The 18,183-nt window shown below is 39.1% G+C and overlaps 1 protein-coding gene across 8 annotated transcripts in view; it reads right to left on the bottom strand.

Annotated features, from left to right (window-relative positions):
• Positions 1–15,193, bottom strand: part of SULF2 (sulfatase 2) — a 164,223-nt gene extending 149,030 nt beyond the window's left edge. For 3 of the 8 annotated variants that reach the window (XM_074843452.1, XM_074843448.1, XM_074843454.1), the window contains exon 1: positions 15,062–15,193. The gene's annotated coding sequence lies outside the window, so the exon portion shown is untranslated. Of the gene's footprint in view, positions 1–1,568; positions 1,656–14,539; positions 14,784–15,061 lie in introns of those variants that run through there. The other 5 variants (XM_074843455.1, XM_074843450.1, XM_074843456.1 and 2 more) reach the window with 3 other exon arrangements.
• Positions 15,194–18,183: the final 2,990 nt, after the last annotated feature.

The following is an 18,183-nucleotide window of genomic DNA, read 5'->3' as shown; positions in this document are numbered from 1 at the left end:
CACACAGTATTTTTGTCCCTTCCCAAGATATTCCAATGCATCTGTGGCAAGTCAGGAAACAGGATTTGAAGCAGTAGATCCAACAGGGAAGTTGCATTAGATCTATACTGAAGGGAGCTCCTCATTTCTTGCCTTAAAGCAAAACAGGAATGGCAGGGGACTAGAAATAGCCAAGCATCTGGCCTAGAGGTAATTATTTTAGAAATATTTGCATAATAGAAAATCCAAGAATCAGACACCTGTCACTTAATTCAGTCAAGTTCTGCTGCTGGCTCTGAACCCACCCTAACGAATCCAAGTAAAAGTATCACTGAGAAGAAGAGGAGGAAAAAGCCTTGCTGTTTAGCATGAGGCTTAAAACAGTCAGTGCTCAGAAATGATTGCCTTACAGCACAGTAGAAGTGAAGACTTTAGGCAAGGAAAGCCTACCCTAGAACTCTAGAAGTTTTGAGTCCCAACTCCTACTGGAATTCATGTTGATATTTGATGGGCAGAGGTCATCTTGTCTGCAAATCAGATGGCTGACTGTCCAAGTACAAATATTACCCTCTGCTCATGGATGAAACTGAAAAAAATGGCATTATACTGGATTCTTGCAAGGAAATAAACTTCACCAAACACAAGCTAGAGATATTCACTTTCTTTGCCTATGGTAGTGTTTGTTTCACCTATAGCAAGGCATTTTTGAAAAGTGAACAAGGCTAAACTACCTGATATTTGACTGAAAACAGAATCAAAGAACTCCTTGCAAAGAGGGTACTCATGCTTATTCTCAGGTGCCTGTGTATTTAAGCTCCATTTCATCCTATGTAAGTTAAGAGTCTCTTATGTTGTAAGATTTGTACCCAGCCAAACTGGAACCTTTCTGGCAACAATTCTGCATCTATAAAAGCAGTGGGCTGAAACTCACCAGAGTCTTTAAGCATATATTAATTTTTCCCGTTAATTAAGGAGTTTAGGATTTTCTGCATTGAAGAATTTATTTTATTAGCACTAAGAAGCAGATGTGTGGTCTAGTCTTTTAGAGGCTAGACCACACTGAAAGATGATTGATTGTAAGACAATCTCCACAGCTGCACTCTTCCTGAGCTGCATGATGTATGCATACTTCCTCATTAACAATGCACATATTTTTAAATCAGTGCAATGGTTATAAGAATTTCAGAAGTTACTTGAAACTCGGTCCCCCTATAGCTCCTCAGAACTATAGCAGAAATGCAAGTTTTAATGCCCTGAGAAGAATCACAAAGTTTTCCTACAGATAAACCCATGAGGCAAAATGCTTTCAGTGGCAGAGCATCGGATTTATAGCACTGCATTACTTAACACCTAATGATAATTACTCAATGAATGCAAGAGCTTCAGACATTGCCTCTTCAAAATGATTTTAAATAAGCCATCAAGTGATAGAAATGCAACAGTTGATTTTATTTTTTTTGCACTGTGATTATAATGGCTTTTACTGAAGTCACCCCCATACTGAATCCCATCATTATTTCACAGATACGTCAGCAATAACTCACATGTTATAGATGCCATGCATTTTGTTATGAAGAGTGAAAACATACCAAAGTAAGGGGGATTAAACACTTTTACTGCAGTTCCTCCACACCATGCCATTCTCAGTCTAGGAACATCTGACAGGTAAGCAGTAACCTAATATTAAAAGACAAAAATATTCAGAAGAGAGCATCATTTTCATGGTCCTTTAGCAAATCACCTGAGACTTCTAAGGTCTGAGTACAGAGTTTCCAGTTTTCAGTTATATACCATCTCAGAGCACCCTCTCAGAACTCTTCTGGAAGCTCTCCCTTCCTCATTCTATAAAGTCCTTTCTGTTGTAGAGCAGCTTTAATAATTTGGTGTTTTCAAAAGAGTCTAACTCTACAAGTTAAGTGACTGGCTGTTGCAGTAACTTCTAAGCAAAATTCAAGTACATAAACACATTTGTAACACACACACACACACAAAAAAAAAGATGCTGGAAGCAGTCAAACTCAGCAGAATGACTAGCAACCAAACTGGAAGTAGTCTGCAGTTTGTCACAGAATCACAGAACGGTTGGGGTTGGCAGGGATCCCTTGAGGTCTACCCCTACCTGCTCAAGGAGGGCCACCCCAAGCCAGTTGCCCAGGACCATGTCCAGGTAGCTTCTGAATATCTCCAAGGATGGAAACTCCACAACATCTCTGGGCAGCCTGTGCTGGTGCTCAGTCACCCTCAGAGCACCTGACACTCAGAGAGCACCTCCTGTGTTTCAGTCTGTGCCCATTGCCTTGTCTGTCACCACTGAGAAGAGCCTGGCTGTCTTCTCTATACCCTGCCTTCAGGTGTTTATCTGAATTGAAAAGATCCCCCCAGAGCCTTGTCTTCTGTAAGCTGAACAGTCCCAGCTCTCTCAGCCTTAAACATCTTAGTGGCCATTCAGTGGACTCTCTCCAGTTGGCCCATCTCTCATACTGGTGAGCACAGAAATGGATGCAGTACTTTAGGTGCACTGCTACCAGTACTGAGTAGAGTGGAAGGATCAGATCATTTGACCCACTGGCAACACTCCTCCTAATGCAGCCCAAGATAACATGAGCTGCTTTTACCACAAGGGCACATTACTGCCTCAACTACTGTTCACTCCTTTTTTGCCTTCAGAAACACAATAATCCACATCTTCTAGACTTCCTAAATGTAGTCTGCTTTTCAAAGAACATAGACAGAGACTGACACTAACAACCAAGGACAACCAAAACATTTATGGTTTCCTTTAGGCAAGAATCAAAAGCACCCTAACTCTAAGAACTAGATCATCCAAGCCAGGGTATGGGTGCCTGAGGTTCCATTTCTAGAAAGTCTCATGCACATTTGTGACTACCCTGAATACAGCAGCATTCAGTATCATAAATCTAGAGCCAGTCACAAAAGGAACAATCTCTACCCACATTTTAAACTTTTTTGTTAACTTCTCTGGCTTGAGAATCATCACAGGTGGTTTAGGAATGCTTATAGGGTTGCAGTGAAGGTAGATCAACTACTGTTTGAATGGGTTTTGGACAACGACAAATATAAAATTACCAAGTAATATTATATCTTAAATATTTATCTACTCCATCTTGCTATTTATCTTGTCTAGTGCCAGTTGTTCCAAGTTTTCAAGGTTGTAAATTCATAAACAGTTAAGCTCAGCAACCATAACTATCTTTCCTTATGTTGATGATACATAACTCCCCATAACCCACCTTACTGCTTCCTATGTTATAGCCTGTGTTTAAACTGTTTTCTAAGTTTTACTGACTGTTTATATTTCAGCTATTCAGTGGAAGGGACAAAGATATCTGTCAAGAAGCGTTTGGTTGTTCTTTTGGGGGGGGGGGGGGGGGTGTGTGTTGGGGAGTGTTGGGGTTTTTTAAGGGGTTTTTTTGTGGTTTCTTTTTTTTTAAATGAACTTTATATGTAAAAAGCCCCATAAATTCTGGAACCCCCAAACAATATTGATTTATATGAAAAAATTCTGGCATGGCTAGTCAATTGCTAAACACTTTCAGGGTAATTTGTATGTATTTACCTTTATACTATAACTTAAGAAGGATTACAGACACAAAGCAGAAACTGTCATTTTGTATCCTTTCATATGTACTTTGAATCTAGAGTTACTACCAAGGTGAATGTGGCAAGGGGAGGGAGAGTACACAAAAGCGAAAGCCAAAGAGGACACAGTATACAGCTGAAAGAAACAACTAATTCTACTATGACTGGCAAAATGATGGAAAATCCCAGCTAGCCACTGCAGTAGATTTTTGTTCTAACAAATTTTGCCTTTTCACAACTCACTCAGTAGTCCTGTCACTGGAAGATTGCTTAAGACTCCACGTGCAGACAAAACTCCCACTGGGTTTTAAGACTGGGCCCTATGAGGCAGGCATTAGGTTTCTATGCATCAGTAGCTCCCAATAAGCATCTTGAATGCTCCAATAGCTGTCTCCTCATTGCAGATGCAATGAATGCACATGTGGAAGAGTAATGAAAGTAAAGATATCAACACAATAATGTTGGTACCTAAGCCTTTGCCCTGAAATCAAAGAGAACAGCAAAATTCAGCACACAAATGATGAAAGAAACGCTTATAGTTCTAGCATGAGGAAAAGTTATTGAACATTAAAACTTTACTGGCTGACAAGCTGATTTAATGTTGATTCAGACAAGAATAAAAAAATGTTCTTACCTTGCAGTGCAATTGAGAGTAGAAAGTTTTCCACTTACAGATTTTATATACATACTCCTACTTTTTCTGTGCAAGTACTGCAAAGAGTTCATTTTTTACCTGAGACAGGAAATCTGTCTTTCAACTATTCTCTTTCTAGGTTGTAGCAGATTTCTTCTACACACACACACATTTCTCTTTCTTTAATATCATACCAGGGAAAATTAGAGGAAGAAAACTTAAAAATCTTGCATGAAGATGAGTATTTATGTATGCTGAATATATAGGAATGGTACTAGTGCCTCTTCTGTAAGACACCTTTACGATTAATATTTAAGACACCACAATGCACCTGCTTACCAAATTACCCACAAATATCACTTTTAGGTTCTTACTATTACTATCACTAAGCTGATTTTGACCTCAGCTAGTTTTAAACTGACTTTCCTTAATATTACTAACAGCCTGAAAATAAGCAGGTGCTATAAAACCAAGAAGTTGAATCTAATCTCAGGTGGTCATACTGTCATACCCATCTCTGCCACCATAGCTGCATTGTCTCCATGCTGTATCAGGAACATGCAATCAGAGATACAGTCAGAATCCACAGTATAAACATACTCATCCTGGCAGTGACACTCTAAGATTGAGAAATCAGGGCTAACTGAATTTGAAAATGAAGCTGAATAAGAATCACAAACCTAAATAAGTCTTTCATAACTTAAGGAGTACTGTTAACACAGACAGCAGAAATACTTAAAATATATCAAAAGAATACTTATTCAGAGAATTCTGTACAGAAATTTGATTAAGCAGGTAACTGATGAGGTCTTGGAATTTATTTCTTTCAAACTTAACATTCACTACTACAACTCTCCTGAACACTAATGGAAGAATATGGGGTTCTAATAAGGAACTACACTTTCTAAATAATCATGTGGGAAGCAGTATATATTTACACCCTCAGCAATCCAACGAAGTACGACCTGATCAGAGGGCTGAAGGGATCACTGGAGTCAGCCTACACCTTTGCTCCATGGGAGAAAGGAGGTACATAGAGCTCTTCTTCCTCTCTGATGTCTGTCCAACCTGGTAAACTTCTCACAAGGTTTCACAACTTTACTGGGTACTCTACTCCTGTTCTTTGAAATGCAATGTGGTGGAAGACCAAGTTCACCCCACAAATACAAACACTTAGCGCACGTTCCTACTGCAAGCAATGAAATACTGTAAGCTTATTATAAGGACCCCCTGCTCCAGATCACTAGAAACAAGTCACACAGCACACTATCTTGTATGAGGACAGGAGAGGAATCACAGGCTTTCTCAAAATCTTAGGTCCTGAAGAAAGAAGGAATTCCTTTTGGCTTATCATCTAATTGCAGGAGACTAGATCAGTCTTCCCTTACTGGGGTAATAATTATTTTAGATCATAGATCATTTTACTCCTTTCCTGTAGATTCCTCCTAGGGAGTTTCTGTGTTATGTTTTAAGAATAGATCCTCAAGAGGAAAAAATGCTGATATCTGACAGCTCCCAACAATATGGGATGAAAACCAGATCGTCAATCTGAAATATAGCCGAAGTCTTAAATGAGGGAAGTGTTTCATTTCAGGTTCAGCTTTTAAGCATTACTGGTGCCAAGGTGCTCTATCCATCTCCTGGTACCAATATATCATGGGGCATACTTGACACTGTCTTGCACAAAACTTGCCAAATTCAGGCTCTATTCCCTTTCCACAATGCAGCAAGTGTTTGTTTAAAAATCAAAGTCTTCACTTTTTTGAAGATTCTGCTGTGCTGGAGAACATTTTCTTGCTCAAAACACTTGTTTCTGAATCAGACTTACAAAGTCTTGTATACAGTGGTACATCTCAGATGTATCCAAATAACCATAATAGATTGTGCTTGGCTATTAGTTATCTTGGTATACATCAAATTACATGCCTTAATAGCTTGGGAATCATATCCTAGAAAAGTTAGCAAGAATCCACATTCAAGAACAGAGGTATCAGACATTCTAGTCAATGGAATTGATTAGTCCAATTTAAAAGAAAAAATAATTATTTTTCTATGTTGTTTTGGTTGTTTGGGGTTTTTTTTAATTAGGTCTTTAATAAGCTTATAGGGCTGCTATTTGCAAATCTAGCTTCCAGAGGAAAGGAAGACAGATATTGTTGCTAGCTAATAAAAAAATTAAATCTTTCAGCCATTTTTAAGTTTTTAAAATTTAATATAACTGTTATTTTAATTGTTTGTAACATCTCCATTCTTGCAAAGATTGGCAAAAAGTTTTGAAGTCTCTGAAAATTATTTTTGTCATTTTGAAAATGACAATAACTATCAAGTCTGTCTGGTTCTTTTTAAACTGCAGTGATACTACAAGATAAAAGCAGGATGAACTCAGAATTTAGTTTTATTGTTTGATGGCACAGCAACTACAGCCATAGCTTTAATGAGATAAACAGCAGTGGCTGAAGTACAGTACTCAGTCACACTTTAGAAGATTGGTGCAGAAGCTAGAAAATTTACTCTTGAATTGCACTAGGTAATAAGCTAGTGCAAATGCATCATACTGGTGAAGCTTTTATGTTCTGAAGCTGGCGACATTAGTAACTGACACTACAATCCTTATAGAGCTACAGACGGGAAGAGTAAGAAAGTCACAAGGATCTTCTGAAGCTAGATTAAGCCTTTCCCTGAAGACACGGTAAATGCATTCATCAGTTAATATGCAAGTTTGTATTACATGTAGTCATGTGATGGAAAGGGACCTAATATGTGAACCCCTACTTTAATACCTCGCATAACAGCTGATTAACAAAAAAGTGAACTAAAGCTGCTAATAAGAAAAACATAAGACTGACTCAAAATTATCCTGAAAATTATAGGAGGAGTTAATTGAGGCTACAGCACTTTTCTACAGTGCACTGCTGGAGTACTTGCTTAACAAAACCAGGACAAATCCCAATTCAACAGCAGTGCCTGAAAGAAAGGAAGAGACATCAAGATATGCGTTAAGTATGTAAAATAGTCTCCAGCATTCTTTATGGATGTGAAAAGAATATAATGAATCCTTCATTGCTTAGAGGGGAACATTTTTGTCTTGCCAGAGGACAGATTTTCAAAGAATGATATTTACATTTTCCTACAACCTGTAATTTTCTCATTTATCATTTGTCAGGGCCCAAAGACCTTTTACTGCACATAGGATGTTTGCGTGTGTTTAATGATCCTTTTACCAAACAAATGTCACAGTCTGAATGAGGAAATTAGTTAATATCGCCAATGTTGCTAATTTAACACCATTAATATCACACTGTGAACAGCTACACAACCTACAGGGTCTCATATCATAGCTAAGCTCTACTGGTTGCAAGTCCGCTCTCCAGCAGACAGCACTGAGAAGATAACCCATGCAAATATTACATGCACGGAAATTCAATAAAATTTTTAAAGATTGCTTTGATTCTGTAGTTAGACTACCAGACAAGTGTGACTAAAGACAGATCATTTGATAGAGATTTAGAGGCACTAATTGGAACTCACTTATCTACACTTACAGCTGCCTCCACTTTTATCAGTGGGCTAGAATATGGAGCAGTCAAAAAAGAATCCAAGTGGATCACAGAAACGATTGCATCATGATATTTCTAGATGTTCAGCAAGATCCAAAGATCTACCCAATGAATTAGATGGCAGAAGACACACTGCAGTGTTGTCTCCAGTTGCAACTATGCCTTTTCACCCTTCTGTATGCACAACTGAGTTAGATTTTGTAAAGTAATTTGTCTCCACACATAGAAAGCTTTTTTCATAGATAAAAGCAGAACCATATAATTTTTCTCTACGCCACTGAAGTCTTCTACACACTTTCTCTGACAAAGGATGATGTAAAGGAGCCAGATTCTTTAGAAAGTCCTTCAAATGCTGCTGGTACTGGAACACAGGGAAAAATAAAACTTGATGAAGATCAAAAGGTAAATTATTTTAAACAGAATTAATCACAAACCCAATTGTATATGGAATGTACCCGAAAATAAGGGTGAGGGAAGGGAGTTGCAAAGTGATTCATTTGCAACAGCAGGAGCTAGTAACTTCAGGGTGATCATGAGGCATTTATCAATGACAGATATTTCCCTTAACCTGATTAGTAACAGATATATATAGTGCATTTTTATTAAAAAAAAACAAAGATGAAAATTCTAAACATTATAGTCAACTACACAGCGGGATTTTTGTTGCTTCCCTACCCAAAGGCACAAGCTGTATGTTGGCTACAAGACCACAGGGATGGCAAAATTGGTGATAAGTTTGACTCACTGTGAAGTAAAGTTTGGGGCCAAAAAAAAAAGAAACTAACACTAAAAGACACCAAAAAAAAAAATAAAAATCACAGAGAAATGCTCTGGAACCAAGGCATTACTAAGCAGTGACAACCATTCAGAACTTGCCTCATCAAATCTGTTTGAACACTTACCTGACCAAGCTGACTGAGTATCTCAACAGTGCAGAGACAATTTTATTAGATTTCACCCTGTTTTGCTCACCTAAGTAGACTCTGTATAGCTTTAATTTTTGTAATACATACAAACCACAGTGAAATCTCTTAATTCAAATACATCAATATCACAAGAAAGTAACTTGAACAGCTTCTTCAGAACACCCTAAACTGAGGTCTGAGCCAAAGAAAGCAAACAGTCCACTAGGTAACCCACCTAATTTTGTACTAGACTCTTCTTATCATGCAACTTCCTCTGAGAGAGACCTTTATCTCACCCAAAGTAATGAATCTCTATAAACATTCATATTCCCAACAACTGATGCTTAAGGCACATATCACACGCCTGGCACAGTGCGATTTGGAAGTCTACAATATTAAAAGGATTTCAAACCCCAGCATAACGAAAGAATAAGGTTCCTGACACAGCACCATCTAGAAACAGTCTCCACCTTAAGAAGCTCTCAAATTGCTTCATACACACATACATAAAATCCCAACTTTCTCAAATACTTGAGATATTTCCTCAGGTCCCTAGATAACTTAGGCAAAAGAAACAAGCTGGAGCAAGGACAAAGCCCTAAATTTTCAAAGCATATCCATTTTTAAGTTTTGCTTTTTTATACCAACCAATATGCAGTTTTTCCCCAATACAGTAATATTATTTCCTGGATCAAGTTCAGTAATGTAAACTAGATGTTACTAGATTCATCAGAAGTGATTTTAGGATTAAAGAGATTTATTCCCTACATTAAATAAAAAGGGAAGAAAGAGGATACTGTACACAACCATGTATTGAAATGCACATTTAAATACTACCAAGAGAAAAATAAAAATGGTCATTCATACTCCTTACAGCAGCCCTCTACAAAGTCACTGGGGGTCACAGGTATATGACTTATACTATGAGTACAAAGATTTTTCTTACAATTACTGGACAAGACAGATATGGACATTTAATACTACCTTGTTCACTGCCCATAAACTTAAATTCAGATGACAGGATCTTGTCAATATATCTAAAAAGATTCATACATTTCGTTATTACTTTTGGTGTCGGCAACTTCACACCTCAGTTGAAAATTAATACTACTATAAAAATGCAACAAAAACTTGCTATTGCTTTTAACCAAGACAAAAAGGGAGACAAATAGAAAGAAAGGAACTGAATGATAAAGCCTTGTGAAGATCAGCTGATGTTAAAATCCATCACTTTTTAAGAGTCCTATCAAGTATTTGGTGTGGGAGAAGGATCAGAACTTTAGTTCTTAGGTATGCACTGAGCTTTATTGTTTATCGTACTTCAACCTTCCTTAGAAGCAAGCTGCAATTTCCAAGACTGCATACTCTTACTCCTTTCATAGTCACAGAAGTAAAATGCATTGGTTTAGGATTCTTGTATTAAAACTAGAAAAACAAAATAACAAAAAACCCACCCTAAAACACACTTCCCTCTTTTTGACCCGTGTTCTTCCCCTCCACTGAATGGCAGCAACTCTGGGGTAACACACAGGGATAACACTGCAAAGAAGGATGCATAAAGAACTTCAATTTTTAGCACTTCAACCACAGAGAAGATAGAGTCCAGAAAAAAATATTAAATCTATATCTAATAGGTCAACTGATCAGGACTTTCAGTTACCAAAAACCTGCAAGAAGTTCTCCTTATTCAGTTTCCAGATTGTAAATAACATCAGCTTCTGACACATTTCAGCATCTTTAAGATCCACTATCCTCCTTTCCCAAATATTACTAGAACAGGCATTCTTAAATACACTGAATCCAAACTTATAATAAACCGGGTAGTTTACTATAATAAACTTATAATAATCAATGACTCACAGAGATGGTTAGAACCGTTAGATCACAGCAGAACCATCATTTACAGTACTTCCTACCTCAGGGATCAATAATTTTAGCCTTTCACAATGATTGCTGCCTGCCTAAGATCTTCAAATAATGCAGGCAATTCAATTGCTTTCTTTTTAGGAACTTGAAATAGGGAGCTGCCTATTTCTAATGGGACATGTATTTTTGGAGCAATGAGACTTCATCCAATATTTATGTTATTTCTTGTGAGGTATTGATATTTCCAGTTGTTTCCCCATAAATTTATTATCTTCATTTTAGAATACCATATGCAGATCAGAGATAACTCTGTAGTCTGATATTTTATTTTGACATTCTCTTCCATTAAATCCATAAATCCATTAAATATGGCTAATTAGGATAAGTGATTACACATCAAAACTTTTATTTCACCACAAACTGCTTAAGCTCACTGAACTGTGAGCTGCTATCCTGATTTTACTGTAGAAGGTAAACCAGTGCTAGAAAATGTAGACAGAAATACAAAATAACAAACTAAAATCTAGAATAGGCTCATTGCAGATATTAACTACATAAAAAACTTCTACATTGTTCAAAGCAGGGAAAAAAAATATCATCGCTATAACAAGACCAGGTTACAGATGTCAACATGCCACTGTCTATATTTCTTCATCATCAAATTGTCATTTAGTTACTTTGGTTCATTGTGCATAAGTTTAGATAGTAAAACATTTTATGTAGAAATGATATCTGTGTTCTAAAGGTTCCAAGCATAAAATAGGGTGTTGTAAAACTGAAGTCGTATCTGCTTTATGAATCTCAGTCAGCTTTTCACAGTTTCACCTGAACAAAATTTCCTAGATTCTGTTGTTAGATCTTTCACAATAGTTAATTTTTTTTAGCGTCATTCTATTCTGAGCACCAAAACAAATTTCCTACCACAGACAAATTGCAGAAAGACGACATTATTTCAAATACTTTACTTGCAAGTTTTGCTCACCAGGATTTGGAAAATAAGAATGCAGGTACACGCCCCTGTATTTTTTCACATATGCGTACATATATATATACACACACACAGAGGGGTGAGTCCAGGTTGAACTGTCAAACTACTGTATTAACTTAAAAAAAAAAAAAAGAGAAAAGTCCTACCCAAGTGTATACACAACTGTGCTAATACAGACAATAGAACTTTGCATTTAACTGTGCTACAGACCACTGTAGACACTAACATCAAAAATCACATAAATGTGTGCCTGAGGGAACCCAGGGCAGCCACACTACACAAGGATACATTTCACATATAACGAGAACACTAGACTCAAGTACAACTCCTTACAAGAGGGAAGATAAAAATTTCTGTTTACTGAAACATTCTTACTGTCTCAGAAGCAAGACTTCATTGGACACTGCTTCTTGCTGAAGACCTTTACACTTGCAGTATCTGTATTTGTAGAAAGGCATAGTTATATCTAGGTTTGAGACAAGTCCAAAGTAACGTTTTTATGGAATTAAGAAATATTACACACCTTTTCTCCTCCTACAGAGGTCAACTGCTAATTAGTTCAAATGCTCCCTTGTCAAACTTGCATTATCATTCCAGAATTTCTCCCCATGCACTACCTGGGTGAGGGGTGGGGTAGTTGAGATGGGCAAAGGAGAGGCAGTTAACCAGCAACAAACTATATTGAGAAATTCAGACAATTTCCAAATGTTAAGCAAAAATCCAAGTCTATAAGAGACTAATACCAAGGGGGGGGGGGGGGGAGGCGACGACAAAGAAAACATAAAACCAAACAAAATAAATCCCACTTATTACAGCTTTTCAGGTTTCAAATTAAATCATGGCTTGGACTGGAATAAACCCAAGATATTCTGAAGAACATGAACATACTGGAACATTCATTTTTATATTGGAAATGTAGGCCTGTATCTCATTCTCCAAGATGTCCACTCCAGCCTGAGAAATTGGCCCAACATATTGATAAAAACGAGAACATGTTCTGTCAAGGATACTGCAAGGGGCAGTTTGAAAGGCAGGTCTTATCTACTCTTCATGGAAATTGCCAAAAGCATGGAGCATTCTTCATAGAAGTATGATCTCACAACATCTTGAACCAAAATTCTCTGATGGGTTTGTAGCAGTTCTTGATCTTACTTTTACTCTATTCTGAACTTCACAGTGAGGCTACATCTTCAGGTGGCTGAGGAAAGGGTGTCGAGAGGGAAAAGGAGAAAAAAATACTGTGTCTTTCCGAGGTGGGTTGGAAAATATTTTAACCATTCTATGCTATCTACAGGACATGAAGTTAGAGCTGTCTGGCATTCAAATTAATTACTTCTAAAAACAGTTCTGAAGGGAAGATAAAATATAAATTCGCACCCTTTCCAAGTTGTAGAGTTGAGATATTAGATATTAAATCTAGCATCTCAAGAATACAAAACTGGTATTACACAGAAGTATTTGTTTTATTTCATTACCTTTCTCACTCGCAACAGAGAAGGGTCTTATTCATATACCTAAATCAGTTGTATCTGCACATATTACCAAGTCCATTTAAATTTTTTTTGTAGATGAGCAGCCATAATTCTTCTCACCTGGGATCGTCATAACAGAAATGCTTGAAAGGAAGTCACAACAGTGGAATACATAGACTTTCTTCAAAACAAAACATACAGACCCACAGCAACGCATCATCTATTCCAACTTAACATTTTGTTTAATGAAATAATATTACCTACTTAGGTAGAAAAACTACAGACATTTTCCTATCCATTTAAAAGAAATTATGGAGGATCTGGTACTGAAGGACCAAATTAAACAATATGAGTTTATACAGCAAGGGCAAACACTTTCAGCTAGAAATTACCTGAAATAAGACTCCTTGCAAGGAATCTAAACCAGTTAAAAAAAAAGTGTTGTATAGCCAAAACACAAGCACAACAAAAAGGTTTTTTTGCAAATATCAAAGTCCAGAAAAAAAAAAAAAGTCCATTAAGTACTTTGAGAATAACCTTGTATGTTCTGAATGAGATTAAGAGAAACACATACAAAACACTCCTCATTCAAATCACAAGACATCTATAGTAGGAAACCCTACCATGCCAGGAACCTTGCCTTGAATTCCATGATTTGTGCTGAAGAGAGTCCAGAGTTCACCTGAACTCCCTAATACAGATTAAAAATAAAGCTGTCCTATTTACACCAATATTTTTTGTGTTTTTTCCCTAAACCTCCCTCATAGTGCATCTCCCCACCTCCCAAAACCAAGCAGAACAGTTAAGGTAAAACTGAGAAAGATAGTGGGGGGGATTACTTTAGTTTTTGAGCAGCACACTTACACTCTTAAGTTTCACTGCTGCAGAACATGTTATGAAATGCAAGGATCAATCAAATTCTATGAAGAGGATTGACTTTGAAGACTCTCATAATATATTTAATCAACACAACACCCTTACACGTGTCAGTTTTACTTTCACATAATAAGAAACTCAAGAGAAACACTGAACATTAATGGAGACAAACTACAGAATACTACCTTTATGTAAACTCATTAAAATTATATTTGGAAAGAGAATTGTTATGCATATAACTAGCACTAAAACAATTACTCCAGTTGCATCCTTCGGAGAACTCTTCATCACATTATACTCCAGTGCATAAGTTCTTAAAACACTCTGACATGCATTGAGCATAAAAGCTATTACACTGCAGATGAATTTTGGAATGCAGCTGACACATAAGCAATTAAGGGACTTTTCACAACTACTGTCTGGTGGAATAAGAAGATATTCACTGTTAATAGCAAAGACATTGTCACGGTAAAAGAGATAAAAAAACCCATCATATTTTCACCAACAATTCCTGGTTTTAAACTACTGAAGTTAACATTAGTTGGAGAAAGCAAGAGAGATGATACAGCCACTGCACCTCTGCATGCTTTCACATCTATACATAACGTTTTAAAGGAGGACAAAAAAAAAAAAAAAAAAAAGCAAGCTGATTAAAGACCTACCTAAAACTCTACCACGTCTATGCCTGGAGCCCGGCAGCCCTGCAGTGCTGTTGAACAGCCCAGCACAGGAGTAGGAACCAGAAGTTTTTAGCACAGCGCGTGTTATTTTCCAGCTCAGCCACTGCCTCACTGCGTGACCTTGGGCAAGTCACTTCCCCCGCATCTCCGCTCCCCACCTGACAGTCTCTCCGCAGAGCAGCGAGGACGAAACCCCGGCAATTATTCACCACAAGCGACTCTGCACCGGCGCAGCTGGAATGCCGGGAGGGGGGCGACTGGGAGCGGGGGTTTCCTCACTTACAGGTGATAAAAATCTCCCCGGCATCCACCCAGCCTCCCGCCCGCGGGAGGATCTCCCCCACGCTGTACGGGTTAGACCGGAGGAGAAGCCGGCAGCTCCGGCTCGCCCGCCCCAAGCGCACGCAGCCGCCGGGGGAGCGGAGCCCTCCGGGCCTCCCGCCCCCACCGCCAGCGCCCTCCCGGCGGCCCCAGCCCGGCTCGCACAGAGGCGGCGTTACTTACAGCCCCCGCCAGGCGGAAAACTCACAGGTGGCCCGGAGCCGCCGGCGATCAGCGGCTGAGAGGCGACCTCCGCCCCGGGAAGGCGGTCGCCTCAGAACCCCGCGGGCAGCGCGCACGCTGGGGTGGCGGGGGCCGCGCAGCTCCGGCCGCCGCTGCCGCCCTCCCCGCGCGGGGCCGGCTGCCTCCCGCCCTTCTTCCCGCCCGGCTCGCGCCGCCGGCCAATGCGGGCCGCGGCCAGGAGCCGGCTTTAACCATCTGTTGCGAGGCGCCTCCTCCAAGCGCTGCCGCCTCCCTTGCCGGGGGGCTCCGGCCCGAGCACCCCGCCGAGGAAGTGGGGAGTCAGGGGAGGGCTTCAGCCCCCCCCCGCCGAGGGGCTCTTTGCCTTCCGCCCCTCAGGGGCCGCTGCCCGCCTCCCCTCCCCCGCTCCCCTCAGGCTCGCCGCCCCCTCAGGGCGGGCGCCCCTCACCTCGGCGCCCCCCGCGCCGCTCCCCCCTCCCCTTTCCCCTCACAGCACCCCTCAACTCCCTCCCCGCCGGGGGGGGGCTCCTCCCCGCCAGCCCCGCCGCCGCTGAGGGGTGAGGGAAGCGGAGCACGGCGGGGGGTGCCCTGAGAGCGCTGCGGCACCGCCCCAGCAGCCCCCGTCAGGAGTACCAGGTGGGACGGCGAGGGGGTAGGAGGGGGGTGTCAGTCAGGGAAAAGGGGTCTGATCCTCCTCGGGTTGGTGGGATAAAGTCCTGACCCGATAAAACTTCTGTACTTCCCATTTAATAACCGGGGTTCTCCACATGGAGTGTCAGGAGGCCGGCGGTGGTGTTGCACGGAGAAATGTATCTCCTCCTGCTTCAGTGGGCATAAACCAGGACTAAAATCTGTCTGTGTTTAGACTTCTTAGACATCTCCTGTGGAGAAGCTGTTCCAAGAGAGTCCAAAGTCTCTTTCACTATTTAATGGGTTTGAGTTTTAGCCTTTTGCATTCATAATTTGAAGGTTTTTCCACAAACATGAGGACAGTCTATGCGCATGGTCCCTATCTCCATGCCAGGTGATAGTAGTTCAGATGTTTGCAGTGCATGCGCAAAGTTTCTTGAAAACAGAGCCATAGTTCCTGTTTTGCTTCTCTTTTTATATTACTAATTTCCTTGTTACAGACCTCCCTGATCATGCTTTTTCATAGAATCATTCAGGTTAGAAAAGACCCTTGGGATCATCGAGTCCAACCATCAGCCCTACTCTACAAAGTTCTCCCCTACACCATATCCCCCAAGAGCTCATCTAAACGACTCTTAAACACATCCAGGGATGGTGACTCCACCACCAGTTTAATCAGGTCCCTACATTTTCAGTTGATTCTCCACAGAAAATCCAGGGAATGAGAAACTAACTTTATTCCAACAGGTTTCCGGGTAATATTTTTATGAAGATGTGTCAAGAAAATTATGAAAATTCTTTTCAACTTTCAACAACTTAAACTAACAAAACAGTCTTGAGATGCATGCTGTGGAAATAATAAAAGGTACATTTGTTGCATGTGTTAACACAAGTTCTAAATTAATTTTTGTCATTTTTTGAAACTGTGAGATTCTTATTTCTCACAAGAGCAGTGTCATTAAATTATGGGTTTAGAACCAGAGTATGGACCAGATATGATTTGCAGGACTTGCAGGATTTGAGATATATTATTATGCAAATTTTAAGGTTATCTTCTCATTGACATGTATGTTATCCATAGCTGAATACTCTTGTAATAAAATTAATCATAGGCCCTTTTATTATTAAAAAATTATGATTTCTGGAAATAGTCAACTACCTGTATTCCATATCAATACTGTTATAAAATGGCTTGTAAATGATACAATGTGTTACTCCAGATAGATACTTTCAAAGATGGGATATGTTTCTTACCCACTAGGAAGGCTCTATCTTTGCATTAAAGGATCTCAACATAGCTGAGATGTATCTTTTTATTACAAAAAAAGTCTCAAAAAAACTCAAAATTAAATGTTTTGGATTTTCCTTATGAGACTCTAGATGGATGAAGTTTTGCCCTCATATATGCATGTAGAATGCCTATAAATCTGAAGGGAGAATTTGTCATTACAAGATATTTTTAAGGAATGGTTTCTATATAGTCATAATTACTAGAATGACAAATTAGCTAGTGAATCTTCCATTAATCTTACAAAGCTATTCTCAAGCCTAAGTTATTCCCATATATATTCTAATCAAGGCTCATCATAATAATTTTGTGAGCTACTGTTTCTAACATTACTACAAGGTTTTGTCTTACTACTCTTACCACTACTCAAGAATGTTGTTATTATTGATTTTACTAATACAGAGAAATTCCATCTAACATCTTAAACCAATTGTCCTAGGTACCAAATATATGCATAAAATGATGCTCTTCACTTGATTGCTTTGAATGCCGCCATCATATACAGAAGTCAAACAAAGGATGGTTGGAAATAGAGCAGTCCATAGGCAAACAACTGGCCTCTGAAACAGTGAAAATATAAATAACTTGTTCAGTTGTACAAGAACTCTTGGCAGAATCCAAAAGCATATGCAGGTAAGTAGTGTCTCAGTCCACTGCTGTAATAAACGCTGCTGTTAAATATAAAAACCTTTATGTCTTAAGTCTCAAAATAAGGTTTCTCTATGAAGGCTTTTATTTCACAAGTAAAATGACTACTGCAGAGGCAGTTGCTTACCTTTTTTAAAAATATGTATTCTTTCCCCTGGCTCATTACAGTTTTTATTACTTATTTGTGTAGATTCAAAATGACAAATTCTGCATGCATACATAATCAATATTGTGTATGTCAGGGTAAGATTCAAATAGACCAGCAACATGCCATCAGTTCAGGGTTTTCTTCTGTATTTTTACTTGCCACTATCTTGGTATGTGACCTTGGGCAATTTGTTGAACTTGCCTGTGAATCATTCCTTCACCTGTGAGATCTGAGATAGGCCTACTTTAAGAAGTGCACTTTATTAGTAATAATATTTTGTGAATTTATCTATAATAAATGAACTAGTAAATAACATCTTTGAATATAGGCATCCAATCATTATACATCGTAACAGGATTTTCTTCTGCTTCATTCTAAGTGGCATATACT

The sequence above is a fragment of the Strix aluco genome, chromosome 17 (genome assembly GCF_031877795.1).
Source record: "Strix aluco isolate bStrAlu1 chromosome 17, bStrAlu1.hap1, whole genome shotgun sequence".
Lineage (NCBI taxonomy): Eukaryota > Metazoa > Chordata > Aves > Strigiformes > Strigidae > Strix > Strix aluco.
This window is presented reverse-complemented; position numbering and strand designations above follow the sequence as displayed.